Below are 18413 nucleotides of genomic sequence, written 5' to 3' on the forward strand. Positions count from 1 at the left end.
GGGAGGGATTGGGGGCAGGAGGAGAAGGGGACGACAGAGGATGAGATGGCTGGATGGCATCACTGACTTGATGAACGTGAATCTGAGTGAACTCTGGCAGCTGGTGATGGACAGGGAGGCCTGGTGTGCTGTGATTCATGGGGTCGCAGAGTCGGACACGACTGAGCGACTGAACTGAACTGAACTGAACTGAAATAGGAGCAAAAAAAAATTTGCCATGAGTAATTTAGGTGGGATTTATCTATTTTCTCTTTCCTTAGATGTACCTTCTGACAAAGCCACACTTGTAGCCATCGATCAAAATAAAATAAAACAAATATTCAACCTAAAAAAGGATACAAATGAACTCACTTACAAAACAGAAATAGTCACAGATGTAGAAAACAAAGTTATGATTACCAAGGGGGAAAGGGAGGGAAAGATAAATTGAGAGATAGAGACTGAAGTATATACACTATTATATATAAAATGGGCTAATGAAGGACCTACACTATAGCACAGGGAATTCTACTCAGTACTCTGTAATAATCTATATGAGAAAAGAATATAAGAAAGAGGGAAGTCTATATAACTGATTCACTTTGCTACACAGCAGAAACTAACCCAACATTGTAAGTCAACTATACTTCAATAAAAACGAATTAAAAAAATAAAACAACAAAATCAGAAAAAACACTGTTACCGTTATGACCAAATGAATACACGCCTGTTCCCAGAATTTTTTTTTTTTTTGATGAAACACCACTGGGCAAGAATTCAGGGCAGCCCTGTTAGGGGGGATTAGAGCCACAGTTATGCTACAAACTTGCCATATGATCTTGAGCACTGTTGCCTGATCTTGTGAATTCAGTGTCTTATCCAAACGAGAATCACTGAAAAAACTTTTTAAGATGAATGAATAATTTACAGAAAAGCTTTTGGAAAATGCCACTCCAAATTTTAGGAATTGCTGCTAGTGTCAGTAAACATTTTAGAGAACAAGAAAACTATTTTTCATACTGTTAGAAACACAGTTTTAAGAATTGGCCTCTAAAATGGTCACTACATGGGCATGGTAAGTTGGCGTATCATTTAACCAGTTATAGAAGATATCAATCTTCAGTTTTGATGGTCCTTTTCTCCCCCCCGCCATTTGAAATTTTTTATCCTGTGTGCAAGGACAGAATATCTGGCATGTTTTAAAGAGTAATCCTATAGCAAAATTTTAGTATTTTATTTGCAAATTGAAAGTCACCTATTGGTTCTATTTAAAAACACTAAAAAACAAAAAAAATAATAATAAGTAGCAAAGGATTCTACCAAAGTTAGCTAATGGAAGTTTTCTCGATTGTTCAAAATCTTGGCCTTCACCTAAATATAGAAACATGACTATTTATTTTTTGAAAACATATGGGGTCCTGAAGACAGGTTGTTTAATTGGAAAAGCATCCGCAGTACTGATTCCAACTCAGGCTGCTCTCCTTGTTGACCATGCACCAAATAAGGGCAGAAATGGCCTCTTGCAGTTTTTTAGAACTATGTTAACAGACAAGAAGAGCAGTGATGGAATTACCAGGCTGAGGAACAAAACTGCTCCCTTGGGAGAAAGAAAAAAGACCCCAAATACCATGGGTCTCTAAATAATAACAACCTCATGATTTCAACTTTGGCACTGGGACTTTTTTCCATGACACTATTCAATATCTTGCTAAATCTGGATGTCCATTTATTGGAGCCAATATTCATAAACTCTCCCATTTCTGGGCACTTACTGCTGATATACCATCCCCAAAAAACCCCTTCTTCACCCTGACACTCTCTAAATATTGACTGATTTTGTGACGCAAATGTCATCACAAGGCTGGGGTTCTTTTTTTTTTTTTTAATTCTTTATTTTACTATGACAATGGTGGTGGTTTTTAGTTACCAAGTTGTGTCTAACTCTTGCGATCCCATGGACTATAGCCCACCAGGCTCTTATTTCCATGAGATTTCCCAGGCAAGAATACTGGAGTGGGTTGTCATTTCCTTCTGCATGGGATCTTCCTGATCCAGGGATCAAACCTGGGTCTCCTGCAAGGCAGGCAGATTCTTTACCGCCTGAGCCACCAGGGAAGCCAACCACTCATGGTGTGGTAAGGAAGGGCTTAACACGGGCTTCCCTGGGGGCTCAGACGGTGAAGAATCCACCTGCAATGCAGGAGACTGGGTTCCGTCCCTGGGTTGGGAAGATGCCCTGGAGAAAGGAATGGCTACCCACTCCAGTATTCTTGCCTGGAAAATTCCAGGGACAGAGGAGCCTGGTGGGCTACAGTCCTTGCAGTCCTAAGAGTTGGACACAACTAAGCAACTAACACTTCTACTTTCAAGGGCTTAACATAAGCTGTATTATCCTTATAATAATATACTGATACATTTATTCTTATATTTATTCTGTTTTCCAGCTAGGGAAATGGAGTCTTAAAACGTTAGTCATTTGTCCCTGTGTTCACACAGCCAATGAGCGGTAGATCTGAGATTAAAACTGAGGCCTCTCCAACTGTAAAACTCAGACTGTTAACCAGTATATGCCTAGATGATAAGTGAGCTAAGGGATGAATGAGGGCAGGTCCCTTGCATGGGAGAGTTAAGTCATGGAGGAAGTGTTGGATTACCACAAAAGGAACAGATAACAGGTACAATAGATGAATAATGAGTTGGTCTCAGCCAACTCAGTGGTAGACATCACTGTCACTGTTTCATAGATGAGCAGCAATCTGAGGCTCAGCAAGGTTAAGTAACTTGGCAGATATCACAGAAAATAATATAGATGGAGATATGAGTCTAAGTTAATGTTGCCCATCTCAAATCTTGTCTTCACTGCAGCAGGCTTACCCAAGCTTTTTAAGTTTAATTCTAGGAACAAGATTGGTCTGTAGCTCTCAGGTAGGACCGAGGCTGTATGTGGGCACTGAGTGTACCCAACTGTGATAACTAGACAGAGAGGCGGAGCGAGAGGAGGCCTGGTGGGGTTTAGTCAAGACTTGAGAAGTGATACTATTAATATTATAATAATATAATATAATGTCAGACACTATTAAAATAATTAATATATTAATAATTAATATAACTCTGTATTGCTCTGTATTTTCTCTCTGTATAGTTTAAATGGAAAAGAAATGTAAACACTTTTCAGTCCATCCAACCAATGCTAGCAATTCATTAGGAGCTATAACTGAAATCTGGGTGTTTGAGTAACAGTGAAAGAAAACAGCATATTTTTGTTATTTGTTTTATAACTGGATGCATATCATTTAAGGCACCACTTTCTAGCTATCCCTCAAAACCACCTAAGACATTCATAACAGACACGTGCACAATCAGGCCATTCACATGTTAAATATAGCAGGTTCTTCCTTCCCTCCCTTCTTCCCCTTTCTCTTTCTGCCCTTCCATCCACTCATAAGTGTATATTAAGCATCTACTATGCGCCAGGTGCCAGGCCAGATGCACACTGGTGATCGATGGTGAACACAATTATGCCCAAACAGAGCATGAACAAACAGAAGACTGATCCTCAAGGCTTAGAAGAAACTGGACTGGGCTTACGATTTGAAAAAGTATCAGGGTAGTAGGAAGAGAACAGATATAAGATATTTATAGAGGTGAATAATGACACGAGCTCTTATTTATGAAAAATGTATATAATTAAGGAGAAAGTGAGTTTTCAGATGATCAACACCAAAAACAAATCTAATAATGTAATTTTGGTGAAATACCTTTCACAGCACCCAGTCCAGGGAAAATATTGCTCCTCTGACAGTCTAGTCTTAATATTATCTCAAACTGGGAGGGGTGTAGGAGAGAGACATTTATAAATAATTTCTTACTTCATACTTAGTGTAGCGTGTGGGTGTAACTCAGTGCTAAGCGGCTAAGGATATAAAGGAAAAATGGTCCCTCTTTATACAGGCTTGGACTGTATAAAGAGAAAACATCTCACCTCATAAAACCATCTCTGTAACCTCTTGTGGTTAGTGTTTTCTCAATCAAATATATCAATATTGCTCACAACATTAAAACGGACTGTTCCTTGGCATTTCTCTTTTATAGAAAAGAGAATGCCGTAAACAGAGCAATCAGCTCTGGAATATTCCAGAATAAGCTGATTACAGATTTCTAAAACACAAACTTGAGGAGATATATAAACCTTGTTTCAGAAAAATTGCAGAATATGTTTTTTGCCATATCAAAAAATTTTTTTTTCCAAAATCTATGGAAAATTTCATACTATGCAATTTTTGATACTATGAAAAATTTCAAAAATTCAGAAAAGTTGAAAGAATTTTATAGTAAACATCTGTGTAGACACCACTTAGGTTCTGACAGTAACATTTAAGAGCTATTTCTTTAGAAGCGATTATCATACTGGACTTGAGCAATGAGAACAGTACTGTTTTAATGAGATGCATCTGAAGAATTACGTATGGCTTTGTACCTGATGTTGAACTCAACACTGAAGTCTCTGTGCTTTCATATTGAGTCTGTTTTAAAGGATGGACTCTGTGGGAGAAAGACAATGTGTTTTTCCTATTCAATGACTATATCATAAGAAATTTGAATTCCTGAACCTTACTACAAAAGTAAACAAATGATTGCAAAGTAAAGGTTGAAGACTTGCTACAGGATTATGAATTATCAAAATAAATATCCATTTAAGTGATAAAACTGTCAATCATGAGGTTACATACACCTTCAGTCCTAGGTAATATGTTTTCTGAATTGTTTCATATAGGCTAATTCCTAGTAAACTGTGAATTCTGTCAGATGATTGGGAATATTACACAGTTACTGATATTGTACAAAATATCCTATAATACCTATGAATCAGAGGAGCTGTTCAATACATGGGAACTTGGTTTTTCTCTGGATTTTTTGTTTCCTCATACTTTTAAATGAATATTATATCAGTGCATCAATCTTAGGCTTAGATTGTTATGAACAAAAAAGAGGCTCTGTTTTATAAAAAAAGGAAAAAAAATTTCTAATATCAGTGAATCTATTTTCACCTACTATTTCTGATGTGTCTGCAGAAAAAGCTTGCTACCTTCTCAGGAATTTGAGATGCAGGTCAAGGTCAAACGACATCATAAAAGTGACAAAGGAAACTTTAGTCTCCATGAAACCAAAGACTCATACAAATAATCACTAAACATTCTCTGTTCATCTTTGGAGTTGGATACTTGAAAAGAATCCAATCAAGAAGTACGTGCTGGAGCGTCATCTGAGAAGCCTTGGCTCCCAGGTGTTCCAAGGACTGTGGAGCATCTCAGATTCAGAGAAATGACTCTTTAGGTACATTTAAGGATATATATTTGCAACTCTAGTACTAACTTATCACAGAGTTGAGTGAAAATGGCAAATACCACAAAAACAAACAAACAAAAAGCATAGAGGGGCATTTTCAAGAAGATCTTAGTGTCAACATTTTGTTAAAAGGGAATTATAACGTTTGTGCTTGTATACACACACATACAATATGGACATACACAATGGAATATTATTCAGTCGTGAGAAAGATGGTGATCCTGCCATTTGTGACAACATGGGTTTGCCCTGAGCACATTCTGTTACGTGAAATAAGTCAGACAGAGAAAGGCAAATACTGTATGATATCATGCACATGTAGAATCCAAAAGAGTTGAACTCACGAAAACAGAGTAAAATGGGGGTTACAGGGGCTGCGGGGTGGGGAACAGAGAAGATGTTACTTAAGGGTACAAATTTGCAACTAGTAGCTAAATAAATCCTGGTGTTCTGATGCACAGTACAAGATTATAAACAATATTATATGATAAACATCAAACTTTCTAAGAGACTAGATCTTAACTATTCCCATCACAGAAAAGAAATAATAATTATATAACATGAAAAAGGTACATTATAAGCTACTAATACTAGATAGACTCTAGTTACTCATGAAAAGCATTTGTCAATTAATATAATTAATAAAAATATACACCAAAATATTGACAAGGTTATCTCTGGTTAGTAGGATGATAGGCTTTTTAAAACATTCTTTTCTGCAATGTTCAAATTGTCTACAGTGCATAGGGATTATTTTTTATAATTAGATAAAAATAAATATGTTCTACTAAAATCCTTGAATACTGAAGTTTCTTTTTTTCCCACCAGGAATGTTAGACTTTTAACTTGATTAAATTTCAACCAAAGGTCATGAATAAAAACATAATAAAATATCTAAACATGTCTCATAGGTTACACATTGCTGAGACGATAAAGGGTCAGAGAGAAGTACAGGGAAGCCAGAAAGCACACACACCATTTAACGTCCATGACGATATGATTTAAAATCAAATTGGAAGCAGCATGATGCGGTCTGCAGATATTTAACTAGAGAAGACAGAGCAGTCTGCCTCCTGGAGGTAAAAGAGCCCTGGCCAGAAAACAAGCAAAAAGAGACAGACCAAGCTGTTTGTAGGTTTAGGGACCCAGCTCATGCCAGGGTGCAAGAACTATGCAAAGAGCTAGATGTATGCATAGCTCCCCCTTGCGAAGAGAGGTGTTCAGGACTCTTTCACTTTGCATTGTTCAGTTTCTAAGTCATGTCTAACTCTCACGATCCCATGGACTGTAGCCTGCCAGACTCTTCTGTCCATGGGATTTCCCAGGCAAGAATACTTCTCCAGGGGATCTTTCTGTCCCAGGGATCGAACCCAAGTTTCCTGTATTGCCAGGTGGATTCTTTACCACTGAGCCACAAGAGAAAAGCCCACCAGGACTGTGCCTTCATCCAAAGAGCCAAGAGCTTCAGTTAGACCTACAGGGCATTTGCTTAGCCTTCATCATCTGGGAACTGACTTCCTGTCTTTCCATACAGAGAGTGCATATGTGGTATCCTAGACTTGGCATCCTACTTCTCTACAATTAAATGTGTACATAAATATTCCACATGGTTGTGTTTCTTGACATTTAATGTTTTAAAAATAACTTCCCCTAATCAGCCAATTGTCAGTGGAAACAAAATTCTAGCAATCAGAATCCAACAACACATTAAAAAGATTGTACACCATGACCAAGTGGGCTTTATCCCAGGGATGCAAGGATTCTTCAACATCCGCAAATCAATCAATGTAATTCACCACATTAACAAATTGAAAAATAAAAGCCATATGATTATCTCAATAGATGCAGAGAAGGCCTTTGACAAAATTCAACATCCATTTATGATAAAAACTCTCCAGAAAGCAGGAATGGAAGGAACATACCTCAACATAATAAAAGCTATATATGACAAACCCACCGCAAACATTATCCTCAATGGTGAAAAATTGAAAGCATTTCCCCTAAAGTCAGGAACAAGACAAGGGTGCCCACTTTCACCACTACTATTCAACATAGTTCTGGAAGTTTTAGCCACAGCAATCAGAGCAGAAAAAGAAATAAAAGGAATCCAAATTGGAAAAGAAGAAGTAAAACTCTCACTGTTTGCAGATGACATGATCCTCTACATAGAAAACCCTAAAGACTCTACCAGAAAATTACTAGAGCTAATTAATGAATATAGTAAAGTTGCAGGATGTAAAATCAACACACAGAAATCCCTTGCATTCCTATACACTAATAATGAGAAAGTCGAAAAAGAAATTAAGGAAACAATTCCATTCACCATTGCAACAAAAAGAATAAAATACTTAGGAATATATCTACCTAAAGAAACTAAAGACCTATATATAGAAAACTATAAAACACTGATGAAAGAAATCAAAGAGGACACTAATAGATGGAGAAATATACCATGCTCATGGATCGGAAGAATCAATATAGTGAAAATGAGTATATTACCCAAAGCAATTTACAAATTCAATGCAATCCCTATCAAGCTTCCAGCGATATTTTTCAGAGAACTAGAACAAATAATTTCAAGATTTGTATGGAAATACAAAAAACCACGAATAGCCAAAGCAATCTTGAGAAAGAAGAATGGAACTGGAGGAATCAACCTGCCTGACTTTAGGCTCTACTACCAAGCCACAGTCATCAAGACAGTATGGTATTGGCACAAAGACAGAAATATAGATCAATGGAACAAAATAGAAAGCCCAGAGATAAATCCACACACATATGGACACCTTATCTTTGACAAAGGAGGCAAGAATATACAATGGAGTAAAGACAATCTCTTTAACAAGTGGTGCTGGGAAAACTGGTCAACCACTTGTAAAAGAATGAAACTAGATCACTTTCTAACACCACACACAAAGATAAACTCAAAATGGATTAAAGATCTAAATGTAAGACCAGAAACTATAAAACTCCTAGAGGAGAACATAGGCAAAACACTCTCCGACATAAACCACAGCAGGATCCTCTATGATCCACCTCCCAGAATTCTGGAAATAAAAGCAAAAATAAACAAATGGGATCTAATTAAAATTAAAAGCTTCTGCACAACAAAGGAAAATATAAGCAAAATGAAAAGACAGCCTTCCGAATGGGAGAAAATAATAGCAAATGAAGCAACTGACAAACAACTAATCTCAAAAATATACAAGCAACTCCTGCAGCTCAATTCCAGAAAAATAAACGACCCAATCAAAAAATGGGCCAAAGAACTAAATAGACATTTCTCCAAAGAAGACATACAGATAGCTAACAAACACATGAAAAGATGCTCAACATCACTCATTATTAGAGAAATGCAAATTAAAACCACAATGAGGTACCACTTCACACCACTCAGAATGTCTGCGATCCAAAAATCTGCAAGCAATAAATGCTGGAGAGGGTGTGGAGAGAAGGGAACCCTCCTACACTGTTGGTGGGAATGCAAACTAGTACAGCCACTATGGAGAACAGTGTGGAGAGTCCTTAAAAAATTGCAAATAGAACTACCTTATGACCCAGCAATCCCACTACTGGGCATACACACTGAGGAAACCAGAATTGAAAGAGACACATGTACCCCAATGTTCATCGCAGCACTGTTTATAATAGCCAGGACATGGAAACAACCTAGATGTCCATCAGCAGATGAATGGATAAGAAAGCTGTGGTACATATACACAATGGAGTATTACTCAGCCGTTAAAAAGAATACATTTGAATCAGTTCTGATGAGATGGATGAAACTGGAGCCAATTATATAGAGTGAAGTAAGCCAGAAAGAAAAACACCAATACAGTATACTAACACATATATATGGAATTTAGAAAGATGGCAATGATGACCCTGTATGCAGGACAGCAAAAAAGACACAGATGTGTATAACGGACTTTTGGACTCAGTGGGAGAGGGAAAGGGTGAGATGACTTGGGAGAATGGTATTGAAACATGTATAATATCATGTAAGAATCGAATCACCAGTCTATGTCCGATGCAGGATATGGCACGCTTGGGGCTGGTACGTGGGGATGACCCAGAGAGATGTTGTGGGGAGGAGGGGTGGGAGGGGGGTTCAGGTTTGGGAATGCATGTACACCCGTGGTGGATTCATGTCAATGTATGGCAAAACCAATACAGAATTGTAAAGTAAAATAAAAAATAAATAAATTAAAAAAATAACTTCCCCAAGGTAGAAAAATCAGCATGTGTGCTTGTCCCCATTACTTCACACACTTGCTCTCTTGCTTTAACGAATACTGTTTCTTCATCTGACAAAAGGCAACTGAATATTGAAAACTGAGGCTATGTTTAAAATCAAATATTGTCCATTCATCTTAAAAATAGAGAAGCACTTAATTATAAAATGTTAGTATGGTTCTGAGGACCATTTGGAAATATACTAGTCACCTGAAAGTTTATATGATAATGACTGATAAAAAATACTATCCTTTCAGGCATGTGGGAATTAAGGACTTTTTTTTCTATGCTTGGATTAGCTCTTTACTTAGAATAAAAATCTTATTCATGTAAATGATTCCACTGATTTACATTATGACAATGATTTGGATAACTGCACAGCAGGAAACATTAAATTCTGGATGCTTCCTGCAAAAAAACTGAAATTACTCTGGAAGGTGATACAATGTATGGCAAGAAGAGATGTGTTTTATCTGATATATAGTCTCATTCAAAATGAGAGAAAATGATTTGTTTTCACATTCAGTTGAACAACTGATTGGAAGAAAGTATAGTCTCTGTTTTGCCTGTGATTGGCTATCCTACCTAATTAATGAGGATCTCCATTATCTCTACTCACTGTCTTCCTCAAACTCATACAAAACATGTTTTTGAGCCAGGCAAGTGAAACAGTATGGCTGAACATACACTAGTGTTTAAAAGGTATAAAAAAAGAACAGAATAATGTCATTTGCAGCAACATGGATTCAACTAGAGGCTATCACAATAAGTGCAGTAAGTGAGAAAGAGAAAGACAAACACCATATCACTCATATGTGGAATCTAAAACACGACACAGATGAACCTGTCCACAAACAGAACCAGATTCGCAGACATAGTGAACAGACTTACGGTTGCCAAGGGGGAGAGGAGGAGGGAGAGGGATGGGCGGGGAGTTGGGGTTGCAAACTATTACGTTTGGAATGGATAAACAACAAGGTCCTAATGTATACCACAGGGAACTATATTCAATATCTTGTGATTAAACCATAAGGGAAAGGAATATTTTTTTTAAAAAAGAATGTATATAAAAAAGTAATGAGACAAACACACTGTTATATTTAAATGGATAACCAACAAGGACCTACTGTATAGCACATGGAGCCTGCATAGTGTTGTGTGGCAGCCTGGATCCGAGAGGGGTTTGTGGGAGTAAGGATACATGTATATATATGACTGAGTCCCTTCGCTGTTCACATGAAACTATCACAACATTGTTAATCAACTCTACTGCAATACAAAATAAAATGTTAAAAAAGAGAAAAGTAACAATACCAAAGGGTGGCTTGGCATGACCTTCCATAATCCCTAGTTTCTCTAAAGTGAAAGTGAAAGTCACTCAGCCGTGTCCAACTCATTGCCACCCCATGGACTAGTCCATGGAATTCTCCAGGCCAGAATACTGGAGTGGGTAGCTGTTCCCTTCTTCAGGGGATCTTCCCAACCCAGGAATTGAACCCAGGTCTCCCACTTTTGTGCAGGTGGATTCTTTACCAGCTGAGCTACCAGGGAAGCCCAAGAATACTGGAGTGGGTAGCTGTTCCCTTCTCCAGGGGATCTTCCTCAGCCAGGGATCGGACCCAGGTCTCTAGCATTGCAGGCAGATTCTTTACCAGCTGAGCTACCAAACCACCCCAAATAACATAGAAAGGAAGAACAACATTCTTCTTATGCAAATAAAAATCCAAGACAAGTTCCCAAGACCCCCTTCTTTCCAGGCAAAATGTCATCACTCTTTGGGCTACTATTCTACTCTCTAGAAATTTTGCTGCAGCCTCTGTTAAAATCTCAGACGGTTCACTGATGAGCACCATGTTCACATGGAAAAAAGAACATGAGGTAGAGAAGGAAGGAACAAATATATGTACAAACCGGCCCATACGTAGACCTCGTGACTTCACACGGGCTTGTCAAAGACCGACACCTCCCAGCTATAACTCCACCCCTGACATTTTCCCTGTTTTCAAAATAGCGTGTTTTCCCCTTGTTGGACATTGACATTTGGATGTATAATAGTCTTAAGTTGAATTGCTCCCAGGCTGGCGTGCTGCAGTCCACAGGGTCGCAAAGGATTGGACACGACTGAATGACTGAACTCAACTGAACTGAGAGATGCAGCAAAATCTTGGCATAGATACTTTATTTGGAGAGGTGGCAGGGAGGTAATTGTATGAAATTAGAGGTTGGGAAAGCGGGGCAGGGAGAGACAAGAACCAATGACATATGCATCAGTGAGCAGGTGATTACAGTGAGCACATGGAAATCCACCTTCTTGGGGACTGTTTTGAGTGACCATATACACACATCTCAGGCTCATCCCACTGAAGCAAGCGGTGTGTAAGCATACTCTGTTCTTTAGATGTCTGAGGATAGACCTGGGAGTGTTTAGTCACAAGCCCTCTGGGCAGCCCACACACAGTCTAGCAAACTCCTATGAACAGAGAAAGTTCCCAGCTGCCCAGATGAGAAGTCGATGGAGCACACAGGCTCTGCCTGCCTCGGATGCAGGTGGAATCTGGGGTGGGTCCCGGGGGGAGGGGGCAGGGTGTGAAGCCTCTGCCCACAAATATACCTCTCAGCGCCCACACTGAATTTTAGGTTCCCATTCCAGCACCTTACCACTAAGTCAGTGTTTTCCTTGTCTTTCCTGAACTTGGCAAATGAAAATACAAGTTTTTTTTTTTTTCCCCTCAGGCCCAAACACTTGAATCATCTTCGACTCATTTCTTTTTTTCTTTCCCTGTGTAAAAATCCACCATCACATACTGTCAGCTCTGTTTTCAAACTGGAGCCAGAATCATCTGGTCGCTTGGCACCAATTCCACGGCCACCACCCTGGTCCAGGTCACCATTGTCTCTTGCCCAGACTACTGAAGTGGCTTCTTGACCATTCTTTCCTGCTTCCATCCTCATTCCAAGCCTATTCTTCTCAGAATACTCAGAGTGATTCTTTGCAAATGTACGTCATTTCTCTGCTCAAAACCCTCTTCTGTTTCCCACTTCACTTGGGATAAAATCCAAACTCTTCATCATGGCTTACAAAAGTCCTTTCTGATCACCCTAATCTCTTTTCCTTCTCCTCCTCCTGGCTTACTGGGTTCCACCCACATGGTTTCACCCAGGAACCGTGTTTCTTGACCACAACGTGCCTGCTCCTACCTCGGGACCTTTGCAATTTGTTGTTTCTTCTTCCAAAAATGCTCTTGCTTCAGACATCAGCATGGTCCTTTCATTTTCTTAAGATCTCAAATGTCAGTTTACAATGGAGATGGCGACCCATTCTGACTGTTCAATCTAAAACAGCATTGCCGTCACTGTTTACTTGGTGTTGTTTTTCTTCACAGAACTTATCGTCATGACATACTCTATATCTTGTATATGTATTTCACAATGTCTATCCTTCGCCAAACACAAACATGAAATTTCGTTAGAATAGAAACTCAGCTTTCTTTACTGCTGATACCAGCAACTAGAATAGGGTCTGTTAGTGGTAGGGGTTTAATATATATTTGCTAAGTGGATGAATTCACTGATCTGACAGCCATTTGAGATAAATATTGATAGTTATTAATCAATAAGTATCTGTCACTGGCATGGTCCTATGACAAATTTATACAAGCAGTCACTACTCTTCAGAAGCCTAATATATCCAATGCACAAGATGATAAGCTGTACCCCACGCATGGTAAATCACTAGAGTTTGGAGGGGAGATTATTATGAAGAGTGATCATTAGGAAAAGGTAGGAAGAAAAGATTTATACTGGATTATGCAAAACTTTGAATGTTTTGTTAGGAGCAGTACCTTTGTTCCATTTAAAAGCAAAGAATCATGAAAGTTTCTGAGCAAGGGAGTGAACTAATGAAAGCAGAATTTTAGAACAATTGATGTTGACTCTATTCCACAAGGATTTGAGCAGGGAAGACTGGAGCCAGGAGATGAATGTCATGAACTTTTCCATATCAAATCCTCATTTATCTCAATGTCGGAGATGTTGGCACATATAATGAATATAGTTTGTTTTTTAAACCCAGTTTCATTTAGCTAGTTGATATACAAAAAGTTGTACATATATAAAGTATAAATTTGATGGTTTGGACACATACATACACCCATGAAACCCTCCACATAAATAAGGTGATAAATATATCCATCACCTCCAAAAGTTCCCTTGTGCCTCTTTGGTTTCTGGATTTGTGCAAAGTTTTAAGTGCACAATATATTATTGTTAACTATAGGCACGGTATCGTACAGCAGGTCTCCAGAACTCATTCATCTTTTGAACACAGTTTTTAGACAACTGTATTACTGTGTGCTTTTCATGATCAATTAGGAACCTGTGTGTCTATACGGTGAATGTTAACAAACATACTTCAGCTGTGAAAAAGTGTGGCTATGGTTTCTCTAGAATGGAAAGTGAACTGGCTAAAGGTGTGGAAGACTCAGACTCATTCTCCTTCATGTTACCTGAGAACTCATAAATAAGGTAGTGAAAAAAAGGTAAGGTTGGACAGAAATATGCTGTGGGTTAGCTGGTGAGCTAAACATGAGTAAATGACAATAAATATGCTGAAGGTGTCTGTAATGACTGGAATTATTCTTCATCTTAATTTGCTTCTTTCCTAGGACCTAATGCATATTGCAGTCTTCCTCTTTCTGAAACTGTTTTGTGAAGAAAGAGTGCTATGTGCTCTGTGTTCTACTTGGCTATGAACTTCCTGGGGCCATGTAATCCGGGGATTGCCCAACGCAGCAGGAACTAAATAAGCGTATGTTCAATGAATCCCTCAAACCTCTTAGAAATCAGACCCCAGGGAAATTTCATTATTTTGTTTTAAATTTTGCTATTCCTTCTTGTAATGAATATTTAATTCTGCTCTGTTCAAGACAGGATTAAAGGCTTCTCTATTTCCTTTGGTAATTCGTTTATGTAAACCAAGTCATCCATTTCCTCACCTACTCATGGACAACAGCTGGTGCTTAAATGTTCACAACTTTATTTGACCTTGATATGTGTGATATATATTTTTATATACTGATATATAGATACAGATATAGATATCTCTCTATATATATATATCAGTGGCTGAACTGAATGTATATATATTCTCAGGTGGCTCAGTGGTAAAGAACCTGCCTGTCAGTGCAGGAGACACAGGAGCTCTGGGTTGGGAAGATCCCCTGGAGGAGGGGATCCCATGGACAGAGGAGCCTGGCGAGCTACAGTCATGGGGCTGCAAAGAGTCAGACATGACTGAGTACACACAAATGCATACTGATATACATATATAGTGTGTGTATGTATCAGTGTATATACATATATGTATATGTTTATGCATATATAAGTATATATAAACCAGTATCATTTGAGAATATAAACTAGTAAATGTCAGTGTCTGATATAAGTTTGTGAAAAATTCCAAATGATTGATTCTATCAGTTTATGTTAAAAGTCAACTTAGTCCAAACGTTAAAGAGAAAATTGTATATAGAGAAAATTAAGTCCTAAGAGTTGTGTGACGCTATTAGATAGTCTCAATTCCATCTTTTAACACAGTTCATCAAATTATTCTCCAGGTAACCTTGTGGACATGGTTCTCAATCTCCTAGGTACGAGGGATTAAAAGCTCCAAGAAAACTCACAGAATCCACAGTGCATGAAGAAAACAATTACTCCATATAATGCAACTTTTGCGCCTGTGCTCATATTATGTTCACACTTTTTTACAGAATTATTGACTATAGTCACCATGCTACAACTAAGGTATTCTTTTATAAAATAAAAAAGATTAAATATATTTTTTCAGTAAAAAAAATTCATGCTACTAAAAATGTCTTGAAAAAAGCTCCCCGACAATAGTGTCAAATGTGTGCTTTGTGACACAAGATTGTGGTGTTTTGGCCACTATTATTTATGGGATTTCCTTTGATAGTCTATGCAAAGCCGTTTCTCAGGAACTGTGTGCTCAGGGCAAAGTCCAATTTAACATGTTTCATTCTCCCGTTTCTATCTTTAGCCCCTCTCCATAGGGGCTGTGAAATTCATTAGCAGGGAAAGGCCAGGGCACCAGGCAGATTGTGAAGGGAGGAAGAAGGATTAGAGGAGGGTGTGTGAGGCTGTGTGTGTGTATGTGTGTGTGTGTGTGTGCGCGCGCGTGAACCTTTGTCAATGTCCTGATTTACCACAGTCTACAGAGCTAACGGGAGCTCTTTGCTAAAACTTAGCACCCAGGCCTTTCTAGAAGGCTCTTCTTCCTTTGCTGGTCTTCTTTCCCCCTTACTGCCAACTAAGTGCACTGGCAACTAAACCATAAAACAGAAACCTGTCCTTACAGGCCTAAAAAAGTGACTTTACTGATGTGTCTGCCTAACAATCAATAATTCATTAAAATGGATTTTCTGATGCATAAAATAATAGGCTTTTCTTATAACCTGCTGACTTTTACCAGCATTGACCTAAAAATCATTACCCCCCAAAAGCTGTGAGAATGCTGAAAGTTTTTTGTTTGAACAACATTTATTTTTTATGACTATATAAATGATGAATAGAAAAGCTGAAAAATGAAGAAAAGTTGGAAAATGCAGAAAAATAAAAGAAGAAAAGATCAACCATAGCCAGAGGTAATGACTGTTAAGTCATGTAGCTCATTTTTCCTTATCTTTATATGTATGTACATATATAATATATACATATGCACTAATTTTAATATTCAATTCAGATTTTAGTGTACATGATTTTGGATTCTGCTTTGCTTTTAATGTTATATTATAAGCAACTTCCCATATCCTTAAAGGTACTTGAAATTGTTTTTAATGGTTGATCAGATTATATTTTCTAATATCAAAATTTATTTAAACATTAGTTTATGTGGCAGAGTTAGATTATATAAAGGTTTTCAATATTATAATTTCATGGTGAATATCTTTAAACACAAATCTTTTTAACATTTCAGATTACTTTCCTAGGCCAAACACCTAAAAGTAGAATTACTAGGTTAAAGAATAGTAGTATTCTTGAAGGTTGAGCCTCCTGAAGATATTTAATCATCTCTATGAAATAAAACCCTCAACTGAGTTCAAAATCATATGCATTATTTTATTGTGACTTTTTCTAAGGATTTGTAAAACACAATATAATTGAATATAACTTATTTATTACAAAGAGGACTCTCACCTCATGAAAATTAGTCAGAACCTAGGGCAATCAAAACATGATTCTTCTTTTATAAAATGGAAAATATTCTGCCATATAAATCCTTAATTTTGGCCACATTTTATGAAAAGTCCAAAAGCAAGCTGGTTAAAAAAAAAAAAAAAGGACATATGGCTATTATTACAGCAACACAGAGTTGGTCAACCACTTCAAGTTCTTGTGGCTGGTGAGGTCACTGGAACTGCAGGCCAACATTTCTGACAAATTATGCACATTGAGGTCACAGCACTTGACTTGAGGCAGTTTTTCATAATCGTAGAGTTCTGTTTACAAAAGGTCCTTGACTTAAAAATATCCTTTTGTGCCCTCTAGTGTTTAAATCCATTCAAACTTTCCAGCAATTTATAACATTTCTAAACTAGAGCTGAACGCCATTTCATTCCTATTTATACCAGGGGTTTATCTACAGCAGAAGGTGGCCAACATATACACTATTCCAAAATTTTTAGATTACTTAAAACTTTTCATTTCGTTTCATTTCAAAACCTACCACAGGACAAAACCTACCCACCGCTTGTTTTTGTAAATAAAGCTTTATTGAAACATACTACGTTCATTCACTACATTTTGTTCTATGGATAGCTATCTTTGCTTACAGTAGCAGAGTTGTATCACAGAGGTATTATGTCCTGCCAAGTCTAAAATATTTACTACCCAGCTCTTCACAGAAAGATTTTACTGATTTATCCCTGGATTAAAGAATCTCTCTGACACAAAGTGGAAGAGAAAAAAAAAAAAGAAAACATGTATTTTTCTAATGATGTCATGACTTTTTACAATGTTTTTTAATTCAGTTTCTTTCCATCAAACACTGAAATACTAGTTAAAATAGAGTAGCAGCCTTGTCAATTAGCTTTGTGGTTCAAGTACCAAATTCATATTTCCTCAATGAAAATGTTTGCATGTCTACTCTAAGTGATAATATTGACTCCTTCTTGTGGACTTTGATATTGATATAATTATATCAATGAGAACAGAACAAGATCAAAGTTCTTTACCCATCAGGACCAGGGGGTCAAGAACTCTCTTGCCTCCTAAGCTACATCATTTCTTATTGATTAGGTAGAACTTAGAATAGTAGATTTAGTGACCCATCTCTCTTTATTTTTAGGCATTTAATACTGAGGCTTACAAGCTTTTACAAACAGGTACAGTATTTCCAGAATAAAGCAAACATATTATTTACAATTAACATGGCTTTTACTTCAGTTTTATGCTTGAATAAAATCTTATACAATCACTTTTTCATACATGAATAAAACCATAATGTACAATAATAAGGCCACAGTCCTGTATGGGCAACTTAACAGGCTACCTTCCTCCCCTAGTACAAATGCCTAGTACAAAGCCCCTCTGATATTTTATATTCTTGTTTGTGTCACTAGATTTACTGAAACTTCCTTCCTATCGGAAATGGTTAATTATAGTTCATTAGAGTTTTTTTCACATGGTTTTCAGGGAGTGGATATATTTCATTGTTTTCTAATTTGAAATTTGTCTTCTGGTTCAAAATGGTCACAGACACTTGTTTTTCAAAGATATACATCAACAATACCCTGGCCAGAAATTTTGTACAACAGAGGAAAACACAACACTAAGTA

Source organism: Oryx dammah, unplaced genomic scaffold (assembly GCF_014754425.2).
Source record: "Oryx dammah isolate SB20612 unplaced genomic scaffold, SCBI_Odam_1.1 HiC_scaffold_20, whole genome shotgun sequence".
Lineage (NCBI taxonomy): Eukaryota > Metazoa > Chordata > Mammalia > Artiodactyla > Bovidae > Oryx > Oryx dammah.